Raw genomic sequence first — 26,968 nt, 5'->3', positions numbered from 1 at the left:
TCACATGCGCACCACACCACCAGTCTGTAAGTCAGCAGTGCCTCGTATACCAGCACTCAAATAGCATGAAAGGCCACGGAACATTCAACGAGAAATACCGGACACCCTCAGTCACTCTACCTTATCCTTCACACTAAGTGACGCAAGTGCTTGTGACTTTTAAATGACTATAAGGTAAATATAACGTCGAAATCGCCAAACACACCGGCAATTTCAGGGGTCGGTGCCTTAATGGAGCTGCTTCCTCATGCTGCTCACGGCGGCAGTGTCGTCATGACCGCCTGTGGAAAGCATTTTATCATATATATGGGATGTTTTCAGAAAGTGTTCTATGAGACAACATATGATGGGTGACATGAGCGAAAGAACAAAAGTCTTCAAGTCTTCCAGAATGTTATGTTGCTTCTTCGTGTCACCTTGTCAGCATATTTCATTATAAGGTAAAACTTTACGCATTCAGTTTTTTTTCATAAACCCACAAGCTCATACTGTGTGCGAGTCATGGCACTTGACTCAGCGGCATAAAAAGTCACAACTCACCAGCGACACGCGCCGTGTCATGTATGATGTCTTGTACTTTTCTTTTGTTTCTCACTTCTTATCCACTGCGATATAAAGTTAGGTGACTAAGGGGCTTCTTTTTTCTAACATCGCTATTTTTCTTTTCTTTCTTTTCCTACTATTTCCAACTATTTACTATGCTTGTATTTTGGTGTTTATCTCTCCTTGCTGCGTCACTCATCCCTTTGCACTCCGTCGCCCGAAGGAATCAACGACAAGCATACGCTGGAGGGTACTCAGCTTTCTTAACCCTCGGACTCTATTCTTTGTGGCTTCAAGAGAAATCCGATACTTTGTAGAAACTTCCTTTGCATCTTCCAATAATGACTATCTAGCAGAGACATTCTGATGGTCAGAATTGACTTCTGGCAAGGATGTCACACGCTCTGATATTGTAAATCAGTGTTGTTGACTTTCACCATTCGCGGCTGCATCTCCAACCATTTTCCTTCGCCTTTAGGACCACCGTGCACCGCCGCAGCCTTCACCACTTCATCTCTCTGTAAGGGGCGTGAGAGCAAGGCTTTCCTTCACCACCTCTCGGGAACCCAGGAAACAAAGCAGATTCAAGCCGAAAACAACATTAGAGTTACGAGTTAATGGTGAGAAGTGTTTGACTTGATCACTGCCGCAACTCGGGGGTGGCAGGAGGTCAAGGAAGAGGCGGCTGGGGGAGGCAGGTGTGTGAATGAAAAGAGGTGGGGAACGAGGAGGAGGAGGAGTCAGTGAGTGGTGTGGGAATTGGCATGCGAGCGCAGTGTCTTAGTAAAGTTGACACCGCCAATTTCTGAGGTATCTCATTACTGTGCATTTTCCAATTTCCCTGCATCTTAATCTCTCTCTCTCTCTCTCTCTCTCTCTCTCTCTCTCTCTCTCTCTCTCTCTCTGGCTATCAAAGTGAAATATATGATAATTTGATGTCTTCGAGCAAAGCGTCACCCTTTAAACACATCATTACTTCCTCTTTCTCGCCCTGAATACACAAAGAGTGGAGGGACGTGGGGGAACCCATACATTTCCATCAACATTCCCCACAGCACCGTAACTCAAGCCACTTCCCTCTTCCCACCTTTCCCTCACTTTACTCGCCGCCTTTCCTGCTGTACACCTCACACCCCACCCCTTGTTTCCCCCTCCCCGCCCACCCTCCTCCATTGTCAGCTTTCATCGCCGTCCACTAAAGATTGATGTCTTTCACCACCAGGAAGTGGAAGGTGAGTGTCTGGACGTCGTCATTTGCCGTACTTGTCTCATTTCATTCGATCATGTTTGTTTTGTTCTCTCAATCATTCAGTTTATAGAGATTTCTGTATACTTTCGCTTTGTATTTCTCTCGTTATTTATTCTATTACTTTCTTTATTTTTCCCCCACTTCCGCCAGTGGATTTCTCAGCATTATTGCATCGCTTCCCACGTTCAGTTCAGACCCCCCAAGTAGTTATGAAAGCAACGAAAGCAGAGGAAGTTTGTTGTGTTCTCTCTCTCTCTCTCTCTCTCTCTCTCTCTCTCTCTCTCTCTCTCTCTCTCTCTCTCTCTCTCTCTCTCTCTCTCTCTCTCTCTTGTCTCCGCCGTCCACCAATCACTCACGTCATCACTCCCTCTCCACAACAAACATTGCAGTCGATCACTATTTTTGCTACCACTCATCGCCTTTCTCGCTCACTTCCTTCCCGACGGTGATGAATGTGAGTTATGGTATTCCCAAACGTACATTTTGCTGCTGGTGGTAAAGGCGAAGAAAAATACTACCGGTGTGGAGACGTACGTACTTACATCGACTGATAGAGACTGATATGCGAAGAAGATTACACTTACCGTCCATTCCAGTATTGAGTTCCTGTTGTTCTTTTAGTTGCTGTTCTATTTTGATTCTTACAGTTTGTTCCTGGGAGACACGATGCCAAAGTCCTAATGGAAGCTGTGAGTTTTTGCAGATGTCCTTTCTCCTATACACGGGCACCACTCAGCAGTTTTCCTTTTGCCATTCAGTGCAAGACGCAGAAAGAAGTAAGGTCAGTATTATGATGGAGACGTCCTTGCCCTCTCCCAGTCTTTCTCAACGCAGATCGTCCTGCAAGAAAAACAAATACCGTATGTAAGTAATGCCAGTTATATAAGCAAGGTGATCTTTCTATCTTACACGACGGAGTTAGGCAAGTAAGGATAATGCAACCTTTATTTTCAGCCTTTCTACCTGGCGAGGCATCATGTTGTGAAAGAGTAACGGGCCGAAGGGAAATAATGTTGGGGAAGAAGTAGAGGAGCATCCTTGTACTGCATGAGAACAGCCGTGAACATTCTTTTACCAACAACGAAGGGCATTAGTTCAGAAAGGAAAGGAGGTCTCTATCAACACAATCGTATACCTTGTGCTTCTTCATCTTGCCTTATATACGTTTATGGTCATACATATTCACAGTGGTTCATTGGCATTCAAGGTTTCTTTGCAGTGTTTGCAATGACAATTCCTCCAAGGCTTGAAGTGATCAGTCTGCTTGGGGTGAATGACACGAGATTCATCTATGTCTCTTTAATCTTAAATTTGAGTTGGAAAAATACTTATTCTCAATAATACGTGTTTGATCAGATCTCCTCAGATACGACTGCGACCTGATGTGTGTGTCTTTGTGGCAGAATTTTTGTTCCATGAAGCAACCGTGTTAATACTGCAGGAAAGAGATTAGTTCTATGAAGCTGACATTTATATTCTCTACTTTTCTTTTTCACAATATGTATATATGTATCTGTATTCTGCCGGTAAATGTTGCGTGTGTTTGTACAATAAGTAGGTCTCTCTCTCTCTCTCTCTCTCTCTCTCTCTCTCTCTCTCTCTCTCTCTCTCTCATAAACACTAAAACATTATTCCTGTGCCGTTGTTTACTCATCCCCAAGACTTGAATGTATCTATTGTTTGCGTTTCCGTTCATATCTTACTAAATTTACACACCGCCTCTAGCATTCCACTTTCCTTCCCGACTTCCCTTTTATTGAGGCGCCGCAGCTGCACTTCCTCTTCCTCGCTTTCTGTCTGGTGAGTAAAAGGAACATAATAGATGACGCAATACTTGTTCTACTCTCCCTCTGAACCTCACAAACCAAACTATTTATTCCCTGACGTCACAATGGTGCCTGCCCACGGAGGTGTTGCTCGCAGCGGAGGGCAATTTTACTTCCTAAGGCTTAAAACAATGAGAGGAGATGGCGCGGATCTACAAGCAGTAATTTTGTAGCTTTGTTTCCACAGTGCAGTCTAAGTATATACGTAAAGGTGGAAGTGAGAAGCAAGCGTGTGTGTTCAGCTTGATTTGCTTTGTTTTAAGTATGTTATTATTTGCCACAGTGTTATTATAATGTTTATAAAAGGATGAAAGGTACTTCCAATAAAAAAAATATTGTAGTAGTAGTAGTATTAGTAGCAGTAGCAGTAGCATCAGCAGTAGCAGTAGCATCAGCAGTAGCAGTAGCAGTAGCAGTAGCAGTAGCAGTAGTAGTAGTAGTAGCATTAGCATTTAGCGGTAGTAAATAATTATGGTATTTTGTGCTTTACTTTCTTTAAAAAAATGCCAACACCTCTTATTTCCTTTATAAGTCGGGGCTTTCCCTGTACTGGTCTGCACTCGTCAGTGTTTAATGTTTACTCCCAAAATGTCGGGTTAAGGCAACGCCCAATTGTGCTCACAACGCAGTGAAATTTCGGGAGGCAACCGATGAAAAATAGATTAAACTCGACAAATGGAAAAGCCATTGATACGGCATACACTCATTAATGCAGCCACTCCTATAATGACTCGCACAAAAAGAATCTTTGTGTGAAAATAAAAATACTACTGGCAAATCAATACATTATCTGGACGCCAATAACCAAAACGACCTTCTGATTCTATTTTTCGAGAAAGAGAGATACGCTTACACATGTTCCGTTATTTCACCTTGTCCTTAATTTCACCGCAGACTGACCAAAGAGGAAAAGGCACTAAAGAGGACCAACTTCTAAAAAAATTAAAACCAACATTATCGTTGTCTACACTCGCTTTCAATTCTAACTACTGACATACATATAACGATACTTAGCATCTGGTATAATATTGTCCATGTAAATCTAATTAGTGAAGAGAATAAAGTGTTCATTAGCTTGCCACTGACCTGTTCAGACTAATGAGCCTTTACTGGGTCGACTTATGAGGGTAAGTATACAGAGAGAGAGAGAGAGAGAGAGAGAGAGAGAGAGAGAGAGAGAGAGAGAGAGAGAGAGAGAGAGAGAGAGAGAGAGAGAGAGAGAGAGAGAGAGAGAGAGAGAGAGATTAGATTAGTGTGTGTGTGTGTGTGTGTGTGTGTGTGTGTGTGTGTGTGTGTGTGTGTGTGTGTTTCACTGTTTGATCTGCTGCAGTCTCTGACGAGACAGCCAGACGTTACCCTACGGACCGAGCTCAGAGCTCATTATTTCCGATCTTCGGATAGGCCTGAGACCAGGCACACACCACACACCGGGACAACAAGGTCACAACTCCTCGATTTACATCCCGTACCTACTCACTGCTAGGTGAACAGGGGCTACACGTGAAAGGAGACACACCCAAATATCTCCACCCGGCCGGGGAATCGAACCCCGATCCTCTGGCTTGTGAAGCCAGCGCTCTAACCACTGAGCTACCGGGCCGTGTGTGTGTGTGTGTGTGTGTGTGTGTGTGTGTGTGTGTGTGTGTGTGTGTGTGTGTGTGTTTATTGCCTAATTTGTTTTTTTTACTTAACTTTGACAACTTCACCTTCAGAAAAGAAAACAGCATTTCCTCCCAGGTCGCTCCTAGGGATGAAAGTATACCACGCGTGATTAATGAACGACTCTGTGCCTTGGCCTCCCTCGAGAACAAAAAGCAATGGCAGTAACATACGAGGGAGGAAAAGAATTTATGAAGAGGAAGAGAGAGTAGCAATGAAAATCTTCCCTCCACATCTACAGAAATGCCATTAAATCATGTAAGAAGGAGAAAGTATAAGAAAAGAAAAAGCAATGCCAGTATTATAAGACATGAAAACAAAGAATCAACGAAATATTTCCTTCCAAAGTTGTAGAAATACAAGGAAGAGAAAATACCGGAAAATTAAAAGAAGTCAAGACGAAAAAAGTAAATAAATTTATCAATATTAATAATAAAGACTATAATGGAAAGGAAATAGGCAAGTGGAATAAAACAAAGGTTTTCTTTTCCCACAACAATAAATAACAAACCAAACGAAAATATCAAGAAAAAAAACAAAGAGAAGGGGAAGAAACAACAACAACAACAAATGGCAATGAAAAGTATAAAGCAAAGATAAGAAAATGTAAGGAAGAATAAAGATAAATAAAAGAATACTGGTTTTTCCTCCCACGACAGTAAGAGAAGAATATATCATGAAGGAGAAACAAGAGCAAGAGAACCAAGGTCGCCCTGTACATAATTTTGACAGTTAGAGAGACAGAGTGTAGAAGCCTCTAGTTGTAAAGATTTCCGCATAGATTGTAGCACCGTGTATATTGCGGAGAGCTGCGGATTACATGAGTTACTAGCCATTAATCAGCCAAAAAAAGTTTTCTCTCTCTCTCTCTCTCTCTCTGAATTCAACATGTAGAGATTTTAGTTTTGAAGGAAGGTATTAGCAACTTTTTACAAAACAAACGGGAAGTAGTCCTATACCAAGATTTTCCTGCCACAAAAACATCACTTGCTTCTCATGTATAATAGTTTCGGTATTTAACATACGAAACATTATTATATTCATACGAAATAAAAAAGAAAAATATCGAGATTTTCCGACAAAGACTTAGGCACTCACCGCATCTGTCTTCATGTCAAAATTCAAGAGTCGTACAACATTGAACGGATTCCACACCGCCACGTCAGGCCAGGTTGCAACACACTTTTGGCAAATGGTGCATCGGGAGCAAGGTCGGGCGAGGCAGGCGTAGCTGAGCATACGGACGACCTCTTGCAAAAGCAGCTGTTCTCTACTCGTAGTTATGAAGGTGCACCACTCACTGCCCTCCAGGGACCACCACCACCACCACTGCTGCCCTCCAGAGAATACAACCCTTGTTATTATTAGTTTGTAGTGGAGGGCTGTGATGGCGGCGGTGGTGGTGGTGGTTATGGTAGTGTGTGCTGGGGATATTGTGGTTTCTTCTGTATGTATTTATGTATTTATGTATGTAGGCATGTATATTTTGTGTGTGTGTGTGTGTGTGTGTGTGTGTGTGTGTGTGTGTGTGTGTGTGTGTGTGTGTGTGTGTGTGTGTGTGTGTGTGTGTGTGTGTGTGTGTGTGTGTGTGTGTGTGTGTGTGTGTGTGTGTGTGTGTGTGTGTGTGTGTGTGTGTGTGTGTGTGTGTGTGTGTGTGTGTGTGTCCCCTATAGGTCGAGTCCACAAGGAATTTTATCTTAATTAAGTTTGGTCAAGCGGAATAAATCATTAATCCTTAGACAGACATTATCAAGTAACCCTCTTATACACCTTTATGGAGCATCAAGTTCTTTCACCCTCAGCTTCCAACAATCCTTCCTTGCCACATCACCTTGTGTTCTGCTTATTGGAATGTGTATGAGAGCAGTTCCAGAGCGCATCGTAAGACTTCATCTCTGCCTCTCACCTAGACACTCACTCGCCTTGGACTGTTATAATCATCTGAGTTAGTATCGCTGTTTTTTGTGATACTGAAGAATTCCCCGCTACCTGGCTCGTGATGAGACCCGTACTTACGAGTGGTAAGCGTACGCCCCTACGGAGGTCACAACGAGGAATTTACATGAGCGAGTGATTATCTAGAACATTAGTATTCGTTCATCAAGCCGCTGTTTGTAAATTATAGTAGCTGATGTTCCAGAAAGCAACAATCCACTCTTCTTGCAATGAATGAAAACATTTTGTGTGTAAGAATCTGAGGCATCTTATCTGACGGACCAGTGAATATAAACTTGCTATGTTCCACAACAGGATCATATAACGTCGTGTTTGCCAATACACTCCCTCTTTGTTTAATATTCCTCATTCCTTTCCATACTAGAAAGACAATAAACTAATAAAATAAGAGCAACCTTCTGCAACACTTCCCATCTCGAATATCTAATGGGCGTACACAGCCGCGAGGAGAAAGCAGACTCAGCCTCCGTACTGTCCAGGAGCAGGAAGACAGTCAGGTTCCTCTCACTTAGGAATCGACCCCATCTGACCGCAACGCACTGGGGCCCCATCACCGCCGCGAGGGGAGGCAAGGAGTGACGGGGTGATTATAGAGAAACACTGGTCATCGCACCCCGGCTGACGAGGCGGAGGGGAAGGAAAGAGCGAGAAAGGATGAGATTCCACAACAACAGACCGCATGGGTATCAGTACCAAGCTTTCATTTTCATAGAAGAAAAATACTCAACACTTTAGATGATGTAACATTCACATTCAACTGAATAATATTATTCAGCTCAAATACAGCTGGAATATAACACCCATAACTAGTTCCACACTTCAATATTGTTAACATTCACGCTCTCTCACTGACTAAGCAGTGAGGCCTGACTGGAAAGACCTCGCTTCAAGGTGTTGAATCTATGGCACCTGACCTGACCTCCAAGATGATAACCTGCGATAATTAAAGGAATCGTGGCCAAGATGAGACTCGATACAAGCATTTGCGCGCAGAGTCAGTGAGAGATGACTCCACTGCAGTGGCTTCTCATGTCACCAGCTCATTAACTTTGCCTCTCCCGCCGCTACAAAAACTTGCCCGGACGCCTGTGTGACTCGAAATGAGAGCATCATCTGAGCTCGGTGAAGGGGCAAGGGAAAGCAAAGTGGAAAGTTACTTTAGTGGTCAAGGCGGAACGTTCTTTCATTAATTATTTTTTATGTATAAAATGAGAGATGAATTGCACGATTTTGAACGTTCATTGAGAAATGCTTCAAGCTTCAACATTGGTCAGTGATTCCTGGGCGTCTCAGCGTCGTGCTGGCATGTGTGCTTCCAAGGCTGGCCTTGGAGTCACCAGTATGGCTGGACTGCGTATACACTTGTTTTAATCTGATAGTGAGGTCAAGAGCGTGCTGTCATGAAGGATTCTTCCTAAATTTATTCAGGTGCTGCGTGATGATGACTAATACTGTAGTGGATGGTAGGTAAAGGAAAAAAAACAACTGTATCTATGTGATTAATCTTATGAGGAAAGGCATTTCTAATGATGAGGTGTGTATTATTAAATCATAAAGATAAAACCAATGAGAAAAACTTTTACCAAATATCAATCACACAGAAATAATATATAATGTGTGGCATGTGTGTGTGTCTGTGTCGAGAAATTGAAGCATGTTAATAAGATAAGGAAAAACCTATGACACAAACATCAGAAGACCTTCACAAGTACAATTAAAAGGGCATAGTCGTGGCCATCCAGCATGAAGTAACAGGATACAAATTAGCAATAAGCTCGGTGAAAATTCGATGAGCAGAAAGAATGCACGCGATACAGAGACACAAACAGAGATAGAAGGAGATCGGCATACATCCCGAGGCTCCCACAACCAGCACAGCCAATCACGCTTCAGTATCAGCATTACACAGCACTCCAGACCCTCCCTCAAACACGCCGACACCCAAACACAGCATTCCATTCATCTCTCTCTCTCTCTCTCTTTGTCTGTCTCTGTCTCTCTCTCTCTAGACATTTACTTCCATCACTACGCACGGAGCTAACATATGTTATGCATATGAACAACAGCACCATTAAATGCCAAAATTGTATACTTTTCCGCTAAAACGCACAATGTATTTTCATAATCACATACATTCTCTCTCTCTCTCTCTCTCTCTCTCTCTCTCTCTCTCTCTCTCTCTCTCTCTCATACTGCCTCCAGCACCTCGATCAGCGCCTCACATCCACCAGCTAACTCTCCCGCTGCCCTGATGTTCCCCAAGCTGACCTATTTGTGTCAGATGGTGGGAGGGCATCCGATGTGTGCCTTCCTGTGCGCGCCAAGCAAGCAGGCAGAGCAAGGAGTGAATGAACTGAAGGGGAAGTTATGAAAATAGTAACAACAAAGAACGGAAGTTCACTTTTTTTGTAAGTGCGTGTGTTTTATTGTTGTTATACCTTGAGAGGCGTGACTTAAATATTTCAAGGTTTGTATGTCATTTTATAGTTTTAATAAGTGTTTAGAGTTTTTTTTTTAATTCTTTTTGACCCCTTCAGTACCATGACGCGTTTTCATATTCATTCTGCTTAATATTTGGTGATTCTATACAGCTTCAGAAACTTGTGTGGGGATTAAAATAGTGAAGACTGGCCACTAATCTTCTGACTTCCATAGATCCTTCGTGAAATCATATTAAAAAATCAAAAGGTAAAAATGTGTTCCAGTACTGAGGGAGTTAGTGTTTGGTGTACTGAAGACATTATTTCTTTCTTAATAATATAATGCAATTCTATTTTTATCTATATATTAATTTTCACTTATCGTATTTACGTTAAGAAAAGTGATTTAGGTGTTTCAGATATACGTATTATCTTACTTGAGGTTTTTATCAAGTATTAGCAAACTCTCATCTTCATTATTTCAAACTGCAGTACTCACATTATTTTTTCTTTTTCAAAATTTTTTACCTCACGAAGCAGTAACTTCCAATGTCGTCTTCACGCCAACAAGGTCAAAACGTCCCAATTCGTGCCTCGAGCCTCACTTAACTCGTTTCGTGTCTCGAAATACTACACGGCAGCTCAAAGAAGCAAAGTCATCCCCTGAACACACTGCGTCACGCTGGAGATGACCGCGATTTTCCGTCATCAGAGCCACCAACACCCGCAGCGCCGTCACCCATCTGACCACACCTCCAATCTAACCGCCACCACCAGCAGTCTTACTACACCACTTGCACCCACAGCATCACCACCAGCAACAATGCCTTCAAATTTACTGTTAAATATTTACAAATTACCACCATAATCAACATCAACACACTCACTACCGCAGCAACCGCCACATTCACCACCTGCATAATCATAACCATCCTTACCGCAGCCGCCACCACGCCACAGCTGTCCTCATCACAAGCTGCCTCGGTCAATTAGCAAAGCACGCCCACTGAACAAAGGCTCACTTGGTCATGTGAGTATTTTTCCTTTTCCCAATGACAGTAATGTAGTCTGTTGTCTCTGGGATGCTGCCCGCCCACCCGTCACTCGATACAAGCAGCAGGGACGGGCGGCAATCCTAACACAAAAGGCAGGACAGTCGGGATTATGCAGCGCTGTTCACAGAGGAGCATCGGCGGTAGTTGTTAGAATGATATTTATACACATATATATGCAACAGGTGTGTGTGTGTGTGTGTGTGTGTGTGTGTGTGTGTGTGTGTGTGTGTGTGTGTGTGTGTGTGTGTGTGTGTGTGTGTGTGTGTGTGTGTGTGTGTGTGTGTGTGTTACAAACAATACTGCGATTTTCTCACCAATTTTGTTCAATTTCGTATCTGATACTTGATAATCGAACGCTTTTGTGGAGAAAAACGAGAAAATCTTATTAGTATTCCTTACACAACACTATAAATTACAGCACAAGACTGAAGAATACCAGCTTCCATCAATACAAACTCATTAAACTCATTAGACGTGCGGGAGCCTTGCCAACTGAGCCACGCTGGCCGGCAGAAGCAAACATCTCGCTTCTTTTCCAACCAAGACAGCACACCTATTGTCCTACCACGCCGAGCGGTCGAGGCTGTAAAGCAGGAATGACAAGGATGAGACTATGGACCACATTCTGAAACACTTCTACCCGTATTTCCAGTACTTTTTAAAGGCCCTAGTTGAATGAACACACACGTTTTTTAATAGCATTTTTATGATTTTAGGGATAGATTAATAAGATTTCTATATTACTGACAAGAGAAATAATAATCTCTGTAGCCTTTTGACAACAGCAATACCGTTTCTCGTTCTTGGGACTGTCCATCTCTTTACACCAGCCACTCGTGGAATCTCCTAAGGCATATTGTAGTGTTTATATTTAACAGCCTATTAATTTTCTCTCAGCGGCGAGTGGTACATGTGTTTTCCTCCTTTCACGCCATTCAATTCACTCTTCCTCATTCACTCAGCATAATTTCTCTTGCTCAACCACTCCTCAATTCCACTCATATACGTTAACACCTTACATACACACACACACACACACACACACACACACACACACACACACACGAAATGAACATCAGGAATCATGCAAGAGTGAGCGAGAGTGACCAGTAAGGAATATCACGCTATCGGCATGGCGTAGAAAAGAGAGGAGAGCGCAATAGGGAACACTTCACGCCCATAATACCCAAACTCACGATACTCACCCCCACACGCCCACCTGAAATTCGTGTGTTAGCAGGGAAAAAAAAAAAGTGAAGTTGGGCCGTATTAGGAAACTGATCGGCCTTCGAGGTTTAACTAGAGTATATTCTCTCTCTCTCTCTCTCTCTCTCTCTCTCTCTCTCTCTCGGTATTATTTAGGCCACCCTGCTTGCTAAACAGGTTCTACGAATTAGTATGCATCATCTCCACCACCTCCAAGCAAGTAGTAGTAGTAGTAGTAGTAGTAGTAGTAGTAGTAGTAGTAGTAGTAGTAGTAGTAGTAGTAGTAGTAGTAGTAGTAGTAGTAGTAGTAGTAGTAGTGACAACAGTATAAGTAATAGTAGCAGTAATAGTACCAGTAGTAGTAGTAGTAGCAGTAGCATTAGCATTAGCAGTAGTAGTAGCAGTAGTAGCAACAGTAGTAATAGTAGTAGCAGTAATAGAAATTACATCAATAGCGGCAGCAGTAGTTACAGTAGTAGTACAAATACCAGTAGCAGCAATAATGGTCGAGAAAGAACAAGAACAAGAAGAAGAACAAGATGATGGCGATGAAGAAGAACAAGAACATGAACGATAGCACAATCCAGTTATGCCACACCCTCGCCCGACCGCCACTCACTCACCACCAAGCCAAGAGCGACCCGTCACTTAGCGGAGTTCATTGACCACGCATATACTAGACACGGGCGTGGTGGTGGTGGTGGTGGTGGTGGTGAACGAGCGACGCGAGAAAGAAGAGAGGGATGCCTTAACTTAAGCGAGAAAGCTGATGTTAAATTTACGGTTTCCACATGCAAAAGTTAATATTTTCTTTCTTGTATATAGAGAATCGCTATGGGAGGAGAAATATTGGGAAGTTTAAAGCGAAAGACTTGGTACAGTATAGGTGACGGTAATGGTACATCAGCAAGACTACCACAGAGTGACTAAGCTTTCTTGTACGGTCATCTCCATTCGCACAGTTACATGAGATACAGAACCCAAAACTTAGGATTACGAAAGAAGGAGAGAGAGAGAGAGAAAAGAAAAAAAAAACTGCTGTATACTATGTTGCGAAATGTCACTGAGGAAACACAGCGAAAAAAATTGGGGAAGGAAAATAACATGGGAAGCAAGCAGGTAGCATGGTCTTGAGATAATGTCCATCATCTTGAGCCCTCACACCTGAAACACTGGTAAAGACAGACTACTTCAGTAACTCGTTCGCTTTTATGGACTACCTGCGCTTCCTGACAGGTCAAAGTGAAGGTGTTCCAAGGAAGCCAACGACCCATATGACCTAAAACATAATACACCGACTTTTTTTCATAACATAACAGACCGACTCTTGGCCCAGCACGCACACTTACATCGTACCAAGAGGCCACACCCTGCGCTTGCCTTCCCACAGACACAGACACACAGGTACATCATCTCCTCCTCCTCCTCCCTCATGGTCCGCTAAGAGCACTTTCGGTTTCTGACGTGAAAATGCAGACATACATACATACATAAGTACGCACGCACGCACGCACGCACGCACGCACGCACACACACACACACACACACACACACACACACACACACATTCAAAGACACCGGTGATTTACTTTTACTCTCCCTTTCTTAGCGTGCTCCACCTTTCACACGTGCTTTCTTAACCTCGTGGGAACAACAAAGCTCTGGGTTAGCTTAAATTTACGTGGCCGAAAGTATCTGCTTTTCCCCTCTAGTTTCGGCGAAAGGCAAGTTTAAAGTGATTTTCTCTTCCAGAACTTTCTCTGTTTATGTTATTTCCATTTTAGAAACTTCAATGTGTATCACGTGGAAAGAAAATATAATGCAGGTACTTGTGTCTCGATGTTATTGTCATGATAAGGTTTACAGTATGTTATTTCATTGCTTTTTTCACCTGAATGATTTCTGGCAGTGATTGTGTCTTATTGTAAACACTTCTCACTGTAATTTTGGATTTGCTTTCGAACTGTACCCTTTAAAAGCTCTCAGTAGTCTTTCTTTTCCAGTTTTATTACCCTTGACCAAAAAGATTTCCATTGAGTAGAATCTTTACGTGGTCTTTCATTGCCTTTCAGTACAAATTCATGTATATCTGTATGCATGTTTGCTGTCCATGTATTTCTGTCTGCGCATCAATGGCGATACCACATTCTATGGTGAGAAAAAAAAAAAACGCATTTTCACTTTCCCTGCCCTGCGGGTACCCCCTAAGACGTGACCACCAACACTAATTAGGTTTATGGCTGGCCCACCCTGACCACTGCCTTGTCTGTCTGTCTGTATGCCTACCTGTATTTTCTTTACCTTCACCTCTCGTTGTGCTTCTCGCTTTGTCTCTGTATCTTTGTCTTTGTGTCTGTCTGTCTCTTTGTATTTTCTTTACTTCCACTCCTCGCCATTTTCTTCTTTACTTTATTTCTATTTCATCTCTCCCTTTGTGCCTTTTTTTTTCTATACATGTATCTTTGAACTATCAAATGTTGCTGTTTTATCTAATTTATCTATTTACCTACTTTTCCTTTAGCTCTGTCTCTGTTTGGATTTGTATACCTCTGTGAGTTTGACAATTTAAATGTTCTCTCGATCTTTTACAAAATCATATTATAACCATTACCTCTCTTTATTTCCTACCTCTCTTCATTCTCTCTCTCTCCCTACATCCTCAATAGTGTCCTCTCTCTATCTCTCACTCTCATTCTATTAACTATCTCTTTACTCCCTCTCTCCGCTCACTTCCACTCACCACCCACCTTCATTCACTCCCTCTCTATATACACCCTCTCTCCCAGCACTCCCGGCCTCTCATCCTTGGCCCCGCAGTGTGGGTGTGCGTGGCTGGCCTGGTTCCCCGTCACCCGCGGTCACGTTCTGGGCCACACACCGCCTGGCCACCGCTCCCTGCCGTTATCTGGCCAGGGACGCTTAATTAATGACGGGAAGAAACTCATCAATACAAATTAAAGCAGATAACGCAAGTCTGGTGGTGATTAGTCCTTTGTTTAGTGATCTAGTTAGGGATCTTTTGTCTTCTGTCCGTGTCTGTCTGCCCGTCTGTTTGTCTGTCTGTCTGTATGTATGTCGGTGTCTGCCATTTTTTTCTATTCAAATTCATTATTAGTAGGTTTATAGCCACACGTCTTTTTCTTATTTAGTTATTCAAACCAGACTTATATGAGGAAATATATATGAACATTCTCTCTCTCTCTCTCTCTCTCTCTCTCTCTCTCTCTCTCTCTCTCTCTCTCTCTGTTTGCACTCCTCTTTGTTTCTCATTAAAACAGCAGGCTAGACAGAGAGCAGGATGGAGAGATAAGATAAGAGAGGACTTTTCACTGAGCTGTCTTGAAGTAGACGGCGCGTTAACAGAGGGAGGAGTGAAGAGGGTAGAGGAGATATTAAATTATTTCCTGTAGTAGAATTCTGGGGATTGTTGATTATGATAATTGTTTACCATTATATTTCCACTAGTACTTGTGGATTTAGTCTGGGAAAAGCAAAATGTACGTACAAGTTACTGTTACTCTCTTCCTGGTCAGCCGGTTTCCTTTCTCCTTTCTAATGTGTTAATCACCGCTCGTTATTTTCCCATCATCAATCAGCGTCACATCCTTCTTGTGAATGGCCAGTCTTCTCCTCATTCTGTTCCTGCTTTCCCTCAAGACCAGTTCATGTCGCTTGGTGCAGTGTCTCTCTCTTACCGCTTGGCTTGCATATAGCTTTTCACAATTTGTATTCTTGTCATAATATTTCCTTCTAATGTCAATTTTTCTCTGATGAATTACCCATCTCTTTTCTCATTTTCTCTTCTTCTCTGTTAAGCCCAGCTCATTTTAATTTCATTCTTATACAAGCAATGTAATGGTGTTTCCTTATTCGCTGTATTTTTTTGTCGCTAGCCGATGATGATGCTCCGCTAAATTGTTCTTTCTCCGAGATGTGGCCGATGAGTTATAACCTTGTCCTGACACGCGTGTTTCTCTCCCCACTCGTTAGTAAATCATCCATCACGTGTCACTCACCTATTACACTGAGCAGGCACCTGGATAATCTCACAACCGGCGCTGCTACGCTCGCAATATGCTATCATTTGGTACTTTCCCCATTAATTTGCAGGTGCTGGAGAGGAATTTGGAAACTAGAGTATGACTGATATGCTTCTCTTTTAGTCAATGAGACTTTGGAAGGATTCGGACAGCCTAGATGAGCCTAAATAGTGTAAAAAGAAAGAAAGGTTCTACAGCGATACCTTTCCCTTATAGCTTAAGATTTGTTCCCATTTTTATGACAGTTTCCACATGAGCTTGTGTGGTTCAACTTGCGTCTTATTTCCAAATGTTCTTTAAGGAGGTCATTCTTGTAAGGTCACTGTACACCTGGAGCCTAAGCTTATCACCTCAGAAATGATGTCACGTGGCGAGTGTTGGGTGTGGCGTCGGACATTATTAAAGTGACAAGACTAATCACTTCCGCTGAGATACACACTGGGTGGCGCAACGAGCCCTAGTAAGGAGGCATTATAATTACTGCACAGCCTCGGGATTATTGTGAAACAGTGAAAACAGCGAAACAGTGAAATAATGACGAGATGCGAGAACGTCCAAATTTTTGTGAGTAAATAACTGTAATTTGACGCATAAAATAATTACATAAATACATACAATAATAAATAACGCAATGTGTATGAACAGAGAATCCTCCAAAAAACTTCTTTAAGCCCCATTTTTTTATTCCAAAATTTATGTTATCTTTAGTTTTCTCATACAATAAACATACCAATGAATTACGCAACAAATATCTAACGAGGAATACAAAAATGCAATCTCCATCCTCTTTCTTAGATTTTACATCCATTTCATAATCATACAAATTTAGCCTCAATTTAAAACTTTATTCGTCCCATCATTTCTCCTCGCACATCACGCTACCACCCGCTTTACAGTGCTCTACCTGCACACATCCATCACTATTTCCTCCGTCAGAAGGTGAGACGAGGTGGTGATTTTATGGAGGGAGTGCGACAGGTGCCTGCAGGGGAGGTGTGCCGGCCACCACTTCCCGCCCCTGACCCACTCCTCAATAACTGCCATTTTAATGACGTGGGCGGGTCAACACCACGAACACAAACACGACCACCACCACCACCACCACCCCACCCACATTCACATCCACACAATAACACCGCACCAATTTCTGGAAGCGTACAGTCGTTAGTTATACGGTTTGTTTCTTCACCTTGGTGGAAAGAAGTGTGGAGTTTACCTTTTTCATTGTATTAGTATATGTAAATCAAAGGAAATTATGTATACCAGGTAGCTACACCAGCATACTGATCTACACATTCACACACTCACGCACACGCAGACACACACACACACACACACACACACACACACACACACACACACACACACACACACACACACACACACACACACACACACACACACACACGTTGAGTAACAGTCAAGGTAACAGACATTCGGTGATCATCCCTGTTGTAAATTACTCGCTCATTTCAGCTCCAAACCACCGCCATTCTCAGAAATACATAAGCACACACTACACACACACACACACACACACACACACACACACACACACACACGGCCGGTAGCTCAGTGGTTAGAGCGCTGGCTTCACAAGCCAGATGACCGGGGTTCGATTCCCCGGCCGGGTGGAGATATTTGGGTGTGTCTCCTTTCACGTGTAGCCCCTGTTCACCTAGCAGTGAGTAGGTACGGGATGTAAATCGAGGAGCTGTGACCTTGTTGTCCCGGTGTGTGGTGTGTGCCTGGTCTCAGGCCTATCCGAAGATCGGAAATAATGAGCTCTGAGCTCGTTCCGTAGGGTAACGTCTGGCTGTCTCGTCAGAGACTGCAGCAGATCAAACAGTGAATTACACACACACACACACACACACACACACACACACACACAACGTAAACGCGCGCCAGTGTAAAAGCTTTAACATATTCAATTATTCATGCACGCTGACTGGACTAGCTTATAACTCTCTCTCTCTCTCTCTCTCTCTCTCTCTCTCTGACGGTCACATACACGGTGAATCGACAGGTCACGCCCAAGCTCAGGACCCCGTGAAATATGGGATCTTAATCTATTCTAATGAGAGAGAGAGAGAGAGAGAGAGAGAGAGAGAGAGAGAGAGAGAGAGAGAGAGAGAGAGAGAGAGAGAGAGAGAGAGAGAATAACATTGCCTTAGTTCCATAGTTAAAAAGGTAATCTTATCTGAATTTCTCCGTACAAAACACCAATAAATCACACAAATATCCATGTATCTTCACCTGCCTTGCCGTAATGAACTCGTGGCTATCACCCATTACGAGTCGCCATAATTAGCGAGCCTATACAGGCCAGCGCTCATCGCCTATCACTTGGAGGGATTTATGTGTAGGGTCCCTCTTCGCCGAGCTCACCAAAGAACATAACGTAAATCATTGCCTCTGATTGTGGGCTTCCCTTATACGTACCTGTCTTGATTGGCTTCATCACGCACTATACTCAGTCAAAGTCAGGTCATTTCCTACACTTTTATTCTGCTTAGTGTTTAATTGGTCTACGTCATAAGATCTCCAAAGAATCTATCAGTTTTTAAGTTTCGTTTAGAGATATCCAGTCCGACGTGTCGTATATATTTGTTTTGTGCTTTATATTTAATTTCAAAATCTTTTAATTTGTTGAGTCTATCACTTATGTGATTTCCTAAATGTAAAGGCAGAACACCACCTCGTATATTATGACGAACCGTAAGTATGTGAACATACTCCCAACTCCCCTTCACTCTACATCCAACTGGTTCACCCACTTCCCTTTAAGTCACTGATTAAAAAGTTGAATGCACATCGAACGCACACAAACCACGTCCCCTTTCACCTGAACCTTTTCTCCTCCTGTAACAGGTTCAAATACCACAAACCTCCATCCTTTCACGCAAAAACTCTTTTATCTGGTTCTTCGATCGCTTGTTCATTCTCCTTTGGAATCAAGTTTTTCTCCTCTGGTGTACATCTCCATTCACTCTCCAGCTCACCTTACTAGGTATGTGGCACTGTTTGTATTCTTGATAACTTTATATAGTACAAGAACATGCGTTGTATTATATTCAAGATGTTACTAGACCTTTGTCATATTGAAGATGATACTTGTAGTTATTTGAAGGTTGTAAAGCATCCTGTTGCTCATCCAGTATTGTTCTATTTATTCTTTTTATGGTATAATAACAGATGGTTTCATAAGTTTACAGTTGCTTTTAGTACTGAATGTTGTAATATTATCGTTAATGTTTATAATTCAAATTCGATGAATTATAAACTAATCGTTCATAGGTCATCCATAAAAAAAATGTCTTTTATTAGTAATGTAGCGCATGTTTACGAGGAGTTGAACAATGAATCAGGTTGCATTACAAAAAAAATATTATAGACCTCAAGTAATTGATAAAAAAATATAAGAAAATAAAAAAGCGTTGCTTATAATGTCATCGGCAGCGATAAATCTTACCAGTGAACTACACAAATGAATATTTCGAATGTGATGTTTTAGAAATTATATCAGGGAAGTAAAAGCATTCTGAAAATGCTTCTTTTTTTCTTGTTTTTCTCTTAAATGAACTTATTGTTACACTACTGAAGTTATGAAAAACCCCTTGCATTGTGATCTGACTTATAGTTAGAGTAACAATTCAAACAAGTAAAGTTGACTGCAGTAGGAAAACTGTAAACACAGGAGGACTAAGAGATAATGATATGCGCCTGCACCTGCACGGACCCCAGACTCATGGCGGGGCAGCACCCATCCCTACTTGCGCACACACGCACACGCACAAGCGCGCGCGCACGCACGCACGCACGCACGCACACACACACACACACACACACACACACACACACACAAAAAAAAAAAAATAGGGGAGGGATGAAAGAATACGTGACCAGCGGTGAGTTGAAGCAAGGTTGAGTCTAAACAAACCGTGACGTCACTGCCGCTGCCTCTGCCTGGTGACGTCATGCCGGAGGCAGGTCAACAGCTGATCAATAGAACTGAGAGGGGCGAGATGACAGTTCAAGGATGCCTACACAGATACACACGCACGCTTACATGTACTCCCACGCACGCACATGCTCATATTAAGATGCACTGATATGTTGACTAAAACTATGTACAGTACGTAACCATGCAAAGGTATCAGGTCACTAGTATTCATTACTACTATACTACTACTACTATACTACAACTACTATTACAACAACAACTACTACTACTACTATTAACAACTACTACTACTACTACTACTACTACTACTACTATAGCTAATACAAGAAATAATGCATACAAAAGTGACTGAAGGGACATTGTCTTGTCCATTTTTCTTAACAAGGAATGCTGACCCGGTACGAATATAGATTATCATTATCATTGCAGCCTGAAAGCAGATGTACCCAACTGTATACTTGCCACGCACACACGCGCTTCCTGACCTTCCCTCCTGACCTCTGAGGCCCAGGCACTCCTTCCCTCCATCCCTCTTCCCCTACACTCTGTCAAGCCCCAGTGAACTGATTTCCAGCATCGGTCGGTCAATGAAGTCCATCCATTGCAACTTCCATTCCTTTGTCTTTATCGAACACACACACACACACACACACACACACACACACACACACACACACACACACACACACACACACACACACACACACACACACACACACACACACACACACACACACACAAAGAGTGGCCATGAAGACAATGGGAGGTGGAAGAACAAACAGTACGAGAGAATGAAGCGGCTTTATCCTACAATCAATAGAAAAGTCAGTGAAATAACACACCTCCATTAGAAAGAAAGGTGAAAAAAGATAAAAATACAGGACAAACTAAGCACAATGGTAGGCACTGATTACTTTGTGAAGATGGAATGCAATAAAGCAATGCCAGTAAAAAAAGCAAGCACAAAAGTACGAAACTATAAACTTAGCTCATCAGATGGTCTTTAATATTTTGTCACGTTTTAGCCATAATCGAGACACGACCAGCTAACACAAATACAGGTGAGTGTTTGGTTCGTTGGTGGTGCAACACATTTACCCAAAGAATATTCAGTTAGCTGTGCCCTTATACTACAGAAGCGGTTAGGGAGATTTGTATTAATACAAATATTCTAACTAGGAATTTATGCTACCTAAATAACTCTTGTTTCTCTTTCTTAGCCACGTATTTGGAGACACTTCTGCTCATTTATTTGTGTGATATTTCTGCAAGGCATCTTTCAAAGAATATTTCCTTTTCAATTCATGCCTTATGTATCCAACATATTCCTTTACCACATCCCTTTTTTCTTTTGACTTACTGTTATCACTAAAATGTGCAAAAAATATCTATCTGTCCATCTATTTGTATATATATATATATATATATATATATATATATATATATATATATATATATATATATATATATATATATATATATATAACAAGGGCTCATAGCAGAAGTTGTAGGTACTAAATTGCAGGGAAATCACCATGGAAATCTTCATTTCTCCTGCTTTATTATTTTCCAGCGTTTCGCCTTACAGCAAAAGGCATCATCAGGGCCTGCAATGATTAATAACAAATATAAAAGTCTAAAACAGACATTATGAAAATATTAAGATAAAATACAAAATATTAAGTTAAAATGCAAAGTAAAAAAATATAGAAAAAATAAATAAATCACAATGCATCGTCAAAAGACAAAATTGCACAAAAACAGAAGTCCAAGGGAAACCAACCTTGAAGTGTGTTCTACGTGGTAGAGGAAGGAACCGACTCATCTTAATACTACCGTCCTGGTCAGTTCCTTCCTCTACCACATAGAACACACTTCAAGGTTGGTTTCCCTTGGACTTCTGTTTTTGTGCAATTTTGTCTTTTGACGATGAATTGTGATTTATTTTTTTTCTATGTTTTTTGTTTCTACTTTGTATTTTAACTTAATATTCATAATGTCTGTTTTAGACTTTTATACTTATATTCTTGTTATTAATCATTGTAGGCCCTGATGATTCCTTTTGCTGTAAGGCGAAACGCTGGAAAATAATAAAGCATTATATATATGTATATATATATAAATAAACAGGGATACCTGCAGGACTTCAATTTCTTTATTTATTCGACGTTTCGTCTGAACACAGAAGGCATCTTCAGGAACTACAAAAATAAAAAGAACTAACTAAATACACACATATAAAAGTTAAGCCTTCATTCATTATCAAAACAGTTCAAAGAAGTGAAGACTTAACTTTTATGTAAGTGTATTTATTTATTTCAATTTTTTTAGTTCCTGATGATGTCTTCTGTGAACGTCGAATAATGAAGAATTGTTCTGAATTTTTTCCTTATCTACATGTTCTATATATATATATATATATATATATATATATATATATATATATATATATATATATATAATAGAACATGTAGATAAGGAAGAAAAAGGATTCCAGCAGGACTTGAATTTCTTCATTTATTCGACGTTTCGCCTTAGCACAGAAGACATCATCAGGAACTAAAAAATATATATATATATATATATATATATATATATATATATATATATATATATATATATATATATATATATATATATTGGATATTGAAAAATATCAACTTCAGAATTTCCCACCACAATGCTCTTACACTTTACTGTATCAGTCTTCCAACAGTGTTCTTACATGAGACCCCTCAAACATTATAATTCCCTGTCTTCCATGTCTCTTTTTATTGTTTTTCCTTTTTTCCATTTGCTTCACTAAATATTTGACTGGTGTATTTTTGCGTTTTTCCTCTACTGTCTATCTGGACACGACAATTTCCCTTCCTCTCTTCAACCACAATCGCACTCCTGGTTTCAACAGGCTGAATGTAACAATCACCGCATCACTACTACTATTACTATAACAGTACATACTACCACTACTGCTGCGGTTACTACTTTTGCTACTAAACTACTAACTTCAATCAATTCAACAGTTCATGACAACACTATTACTTTGGCTATTACTGCTACTGTAACACCACTATCACATCACTACTACAGTCGCTGCTATTACCATCAGTGTCCCCTCATAGGCTCAAGACTTCTGTAGGGGAGCGCTGCCTAATGGAGGGCAGGTTCATTATCGTTTGTTTCTTGTGCAATGACCAAGTGTGCACCGTAAAAACAGCCTTCGACACTTAAATGAGCACCCTCCCTTCTCACCCCCCTCCTCCTCCTCCTCCTCCTTTCATCCTCCACTGCCCTTACAACAAACTCCCTCCCATTTCCACCACAACGAGCGTGACCTTGAAGGCGTAAGAACAGGTGGAGCAGCGGACAGTGAGGGAGAAACGGTACTGCTTATCAGACGGGAAAGTGGAATGGGGAGAGAGAGAGAGAGACAGAGAGAGACAGAGTGGTTAAAGTGAAAGGATGACCGCGAAGGAGACGAAAGAGGTATGGTGAAGATATCAGAGGAGGAGGAGGAGGAGGAGGAGGAGGAGGAGGAGGAGGAGGAGGAGGAGGAGGAGTGAGGTGGATGAGTGGTAGGATGCAATGTCAAGGAACGCTAATATTAAAACAAAGGATTCAAGTAAAAATTAGATAGAAAGTGGGAATATTGTACGTTGTGGTGTGAAGGGTCCCACGAATAAAAAAAAAAAAAAAGATAGATAAAAGAAATAAAACAAATAAACAAGGATATGAGAACAACACGTGCACTAATTGAAATCGAGACTTTACGATCTCAGTTTCTAAATAACGTAAAAAAACTGAGAAAACGAGGAAGCAAGGTCAGCTTTGCGTAATACGACCTACGTATGAGAGAGGAGGAGGAGGAGAAGGAGAAGGAGGAGGAGGAGGAGGAGGAGGAGGAGGAGGAGGAGGAGGAGGAGGAGGAGGAGGAGGAGGAGGAGGAGGAGGAGAGAGAGAGAGAGAGAGAGAGAGAGAGAGAGAGAGAGAGACGTGATGGTGAAGCGATAAAGTGTAGCGATGAAGACGAATGCGGAGGAGGAAGACAAGGAGTGCGAGGGAGGAGAAAAAAATAGAAATAGAAAAAAAAAAAAGATGTCTGTAGAAAATGCAGGAGTACAGTGAATAAATTGTGTATAATGAGGGCAAAATGCTACGAGTCACTGGCTGGGGAAGAGTTCGATGAAGAATAATGACAGAGAAGACAACAGCCATTTGGGAAGACACGAGGAGAAAGTGCCGGCAGTAATGACAGTACAAGCAATGACGGTGAGGCTCCTGCTGAAGATTCTAAGAAGGAGGTGGCGGTGGTTAAAAGCCGAACAACAAAAGTAAGAGGTAAACACTGTGGCAATCAGCTGGGCGAGGCGAGGCGAGGCGAGGCGAGGCGAGGCAATGACCTTGAGAAAACGACCTACAAAGAAAGAGAAAATGAAAAAAAAAGAAAAACAGGTATGAAGACAAAAATAATAATGTCATGGGAAACGAACATAAAAAGAGATAATTTGATAATGAAAACCGTCAAAATGAAACACGTACTCACACTCGCGCGCGCGCACACACACACACACACACACACACACACACACACACACACACACACACACACACACACTACTCCTACCATGACAATCTCTACCTTAAATCTCTACCTTAAATCTCTCTCTCTCTCTCTCTCTCTCTCTCTCTCTCTCTCTCTCTCTCTCTCATACCAAACTGACTGAGCTGGCTAATCGTAAGCTATGGCAATGACAAGTCAGATTCCCCGGTTCCCTTAAGAGCACCACTCTGCATCAGTATAACCCAGAACTGTCCTAACCCAGCGTGTTAAGATAAAGACGGGTTGGGTCAAGGCTGGCGTGGATGACAGTGAGGGGGAGGCGGCGGCGGGTCAGGGAGCGATGGAGGACATGGAGGCGTGAGGTCATGGTCTTGGGGGTGAGGGAGGGGGCGGTCTCAAAACGTGTGGTCAGGTTGTGTGTATTCCGTAGATAATATTCTTCCCAGCAGGACGCTTCACGTTTTGGGAGCCTAAGGAGCCTTCTGTTTAGGCAGTAATGAGGGGCTGTGAAGGTCACGGGGCAACAGAAGCCTGAGTACTGGCAGCATGGATCCTTATATAGATAGGGCGTGATGAAGAGCGAGGGAAGGGAAGGAGGAAAGGCAAGGTGGAAAATTTACAAATAAAAGCTACAGTGTTGCAAATAAAATTCAACCTAAAAGCTCTTAAATTATGCGTCCATTGTAGTGCTAACCCTCTAAAAAATCATACTAAAATAAAAAAAATATTGCCTTATGTATTATGAATATGTTTGAGGTGATGAACAGGAAATATAGGAGAGCCAGTGTTACAAATAAAACTCATCTGAAAAAAAAAAATATATATATATATAATTATAAACTCATTACAGTAAAGATAAAAAAAAAAAAAAATACATGGACTAAAAATATTAATTAATAAACCACAATGTATTTCGGATGATTACTGAACATTATATGAAAGTTCTTATGCTATACATGACTCACATAGAAAAAATATTGTGGTGATGACAGAAAAGATAATACGAAAAATAAACATATCTAATGTAGTGTAATGTGTTTCAGGTGATGAACGGGCAATATATCATGAACAGAATTAAAGGTGAAATAAAAAGGGTTCGACAGCAATTAATGGTACATGAGGGCTTGTTGGGGTAGGGGGGAAGGGGGTGAGCTGCTGAGCATGACGCGCTGCCGTGTATATACAATATTAAGGAGAGGGAATTCTGGCACTAATTATTTACGTGGCGTGAGACAAGGGCGTGGCGGACAGCGTCGAGACAGCACTGACTGTTTTTTCTCTATCTCTAAGGCGTGTATGTATAAGGATTTACATAGCATGGCGTGGGTGGTGTGTGTGTGTGTGTGTGTGTGTGTGTGTGTGTGTGTGTGTGTGTGTGTGTGTGTGTGTGTGTGTGTGTGTGTGTGCACTTACTGATGCACGAGTGATTCCTAAGCTTTTCTATAATACAAGACGGCTTTTCCTTAAACGTGAGTAACTGTGAGGGCATTGTGATAGTGTGTAGGCAGGAGGTGAAGAGAATATGAGATGATAAATTAGCCCTTTACTCTTAGCTAGTTTCGCCGTAACTTTTTCAGAGGAATCAGCAACACTTGAATTTAATTACCTGAATTTAATATCAATCGAAAAAAAAAAAAATAAAGTTAATCACATTTAAACATTTCTTCACATCTACTCATTTATCTTTTCTAACTTTTTTTTCTTTATGTCTCTTTACTTTTACTTTCTCTGACGTAACGCAAGGAAGGAGGGACGCACAGCCACCGGACGTGTGAGAACAGGTATCTACGCTACTGCGAAGGTGGGAACCCGTTTATTTGAGTACTTTCCTCCGCTACATTCCCTGAGGACGCGACACATCCCTTATGAGTAAAAAAGACAGGGTACCGTAAACATAAAAAAAAAAAGGTGAATGGGTAAAAAGTAGTTAATTATTTTTACTTTTGGAGATGGTGGTGGTTCTGTAACAGTGGGATAGTGGTAGTGGTAGAAGTAGTAGAAGTAGTAGTAGTAGTGGTAGTGGTAATAGTGGTGGTGGTGGTGGTGGTGGTGGTGGTGGTGGTGGTGGTGGCGGCGGCGGTGGTGGGTGGTGATAGTGGTGGTGGTGGTAGTGGTGGTGGAACAGACGAAATAACTGCGACCCTGGCTGGCAAAATTGGAATCTGCGGTGATGAATTCGGTGAGGGTCGTAAGAATCTGCTTTTTGTTGAGGGTGTAATGGTTTACTTGAGGGGGGAAGGTAATGGCGGCGGTGAGTACAGGATGGTGGTGGTTGCGGGGGTTGCTGGAAAATGTATAGGTAAGAATGGTGGTGATGGTGGTGGTGGCGGCAATGGTGGAGGTGCATGGTGATGGTGATAGCAGTGGCAGGGAAGGTAGAGGTGGTAGTGAGGAATGTTAGTGGAGATGGATGAGGAGATGAACATGTGAACGTGGTTGTGGTGGAGGTGAAGGAGATTGAGAGGGTAAACAGGTACTAATGAAGG

The 26,968-nt window shown here is 41.8% G+C and overlaps 1 protein-coding gene across 1 annotated transcript in view; it reads right to left on the bottom strand.

Annotated features, from left to right (window-relative positions):
• LOC123498617 (mucin-5AC-like) overlaps nt 1-26,968 on the bottom strand; it is a 178,242-nt gene that overhangs the window by 132,252 nt on the left and 19,022 nt on the right. Inside the window, exon 2 of the mRNA XM_045245895.1 lies at nt 2,377-2,632. The gene's annotated coding sequence lies outside the window, so the exon portion shown is untranslated. The remainder of the gene's footprint in view (nt 1-2,376; nt 2,633-26,968) is intronic.

The sequence above is a fragment of the Portunus trituberculatus genome, chromosome 48 (genome assembly GCF_017591435.1).
Source record: "Portunus trituberculatus isolate SZX2019 chromosome 48, ASM1759143v1, whole genome shotgun sequence".
NCBI lineage: Eukaryota > Metazoa > Arthropoda > Malacostraca > Decapoda > Portunidae > Portunus > Portunus trituberculatus.
Note: the sequence above shows the minus strand (reverse complement) of the source record. Positions and strands in the feature narration are given on the sequence as shown.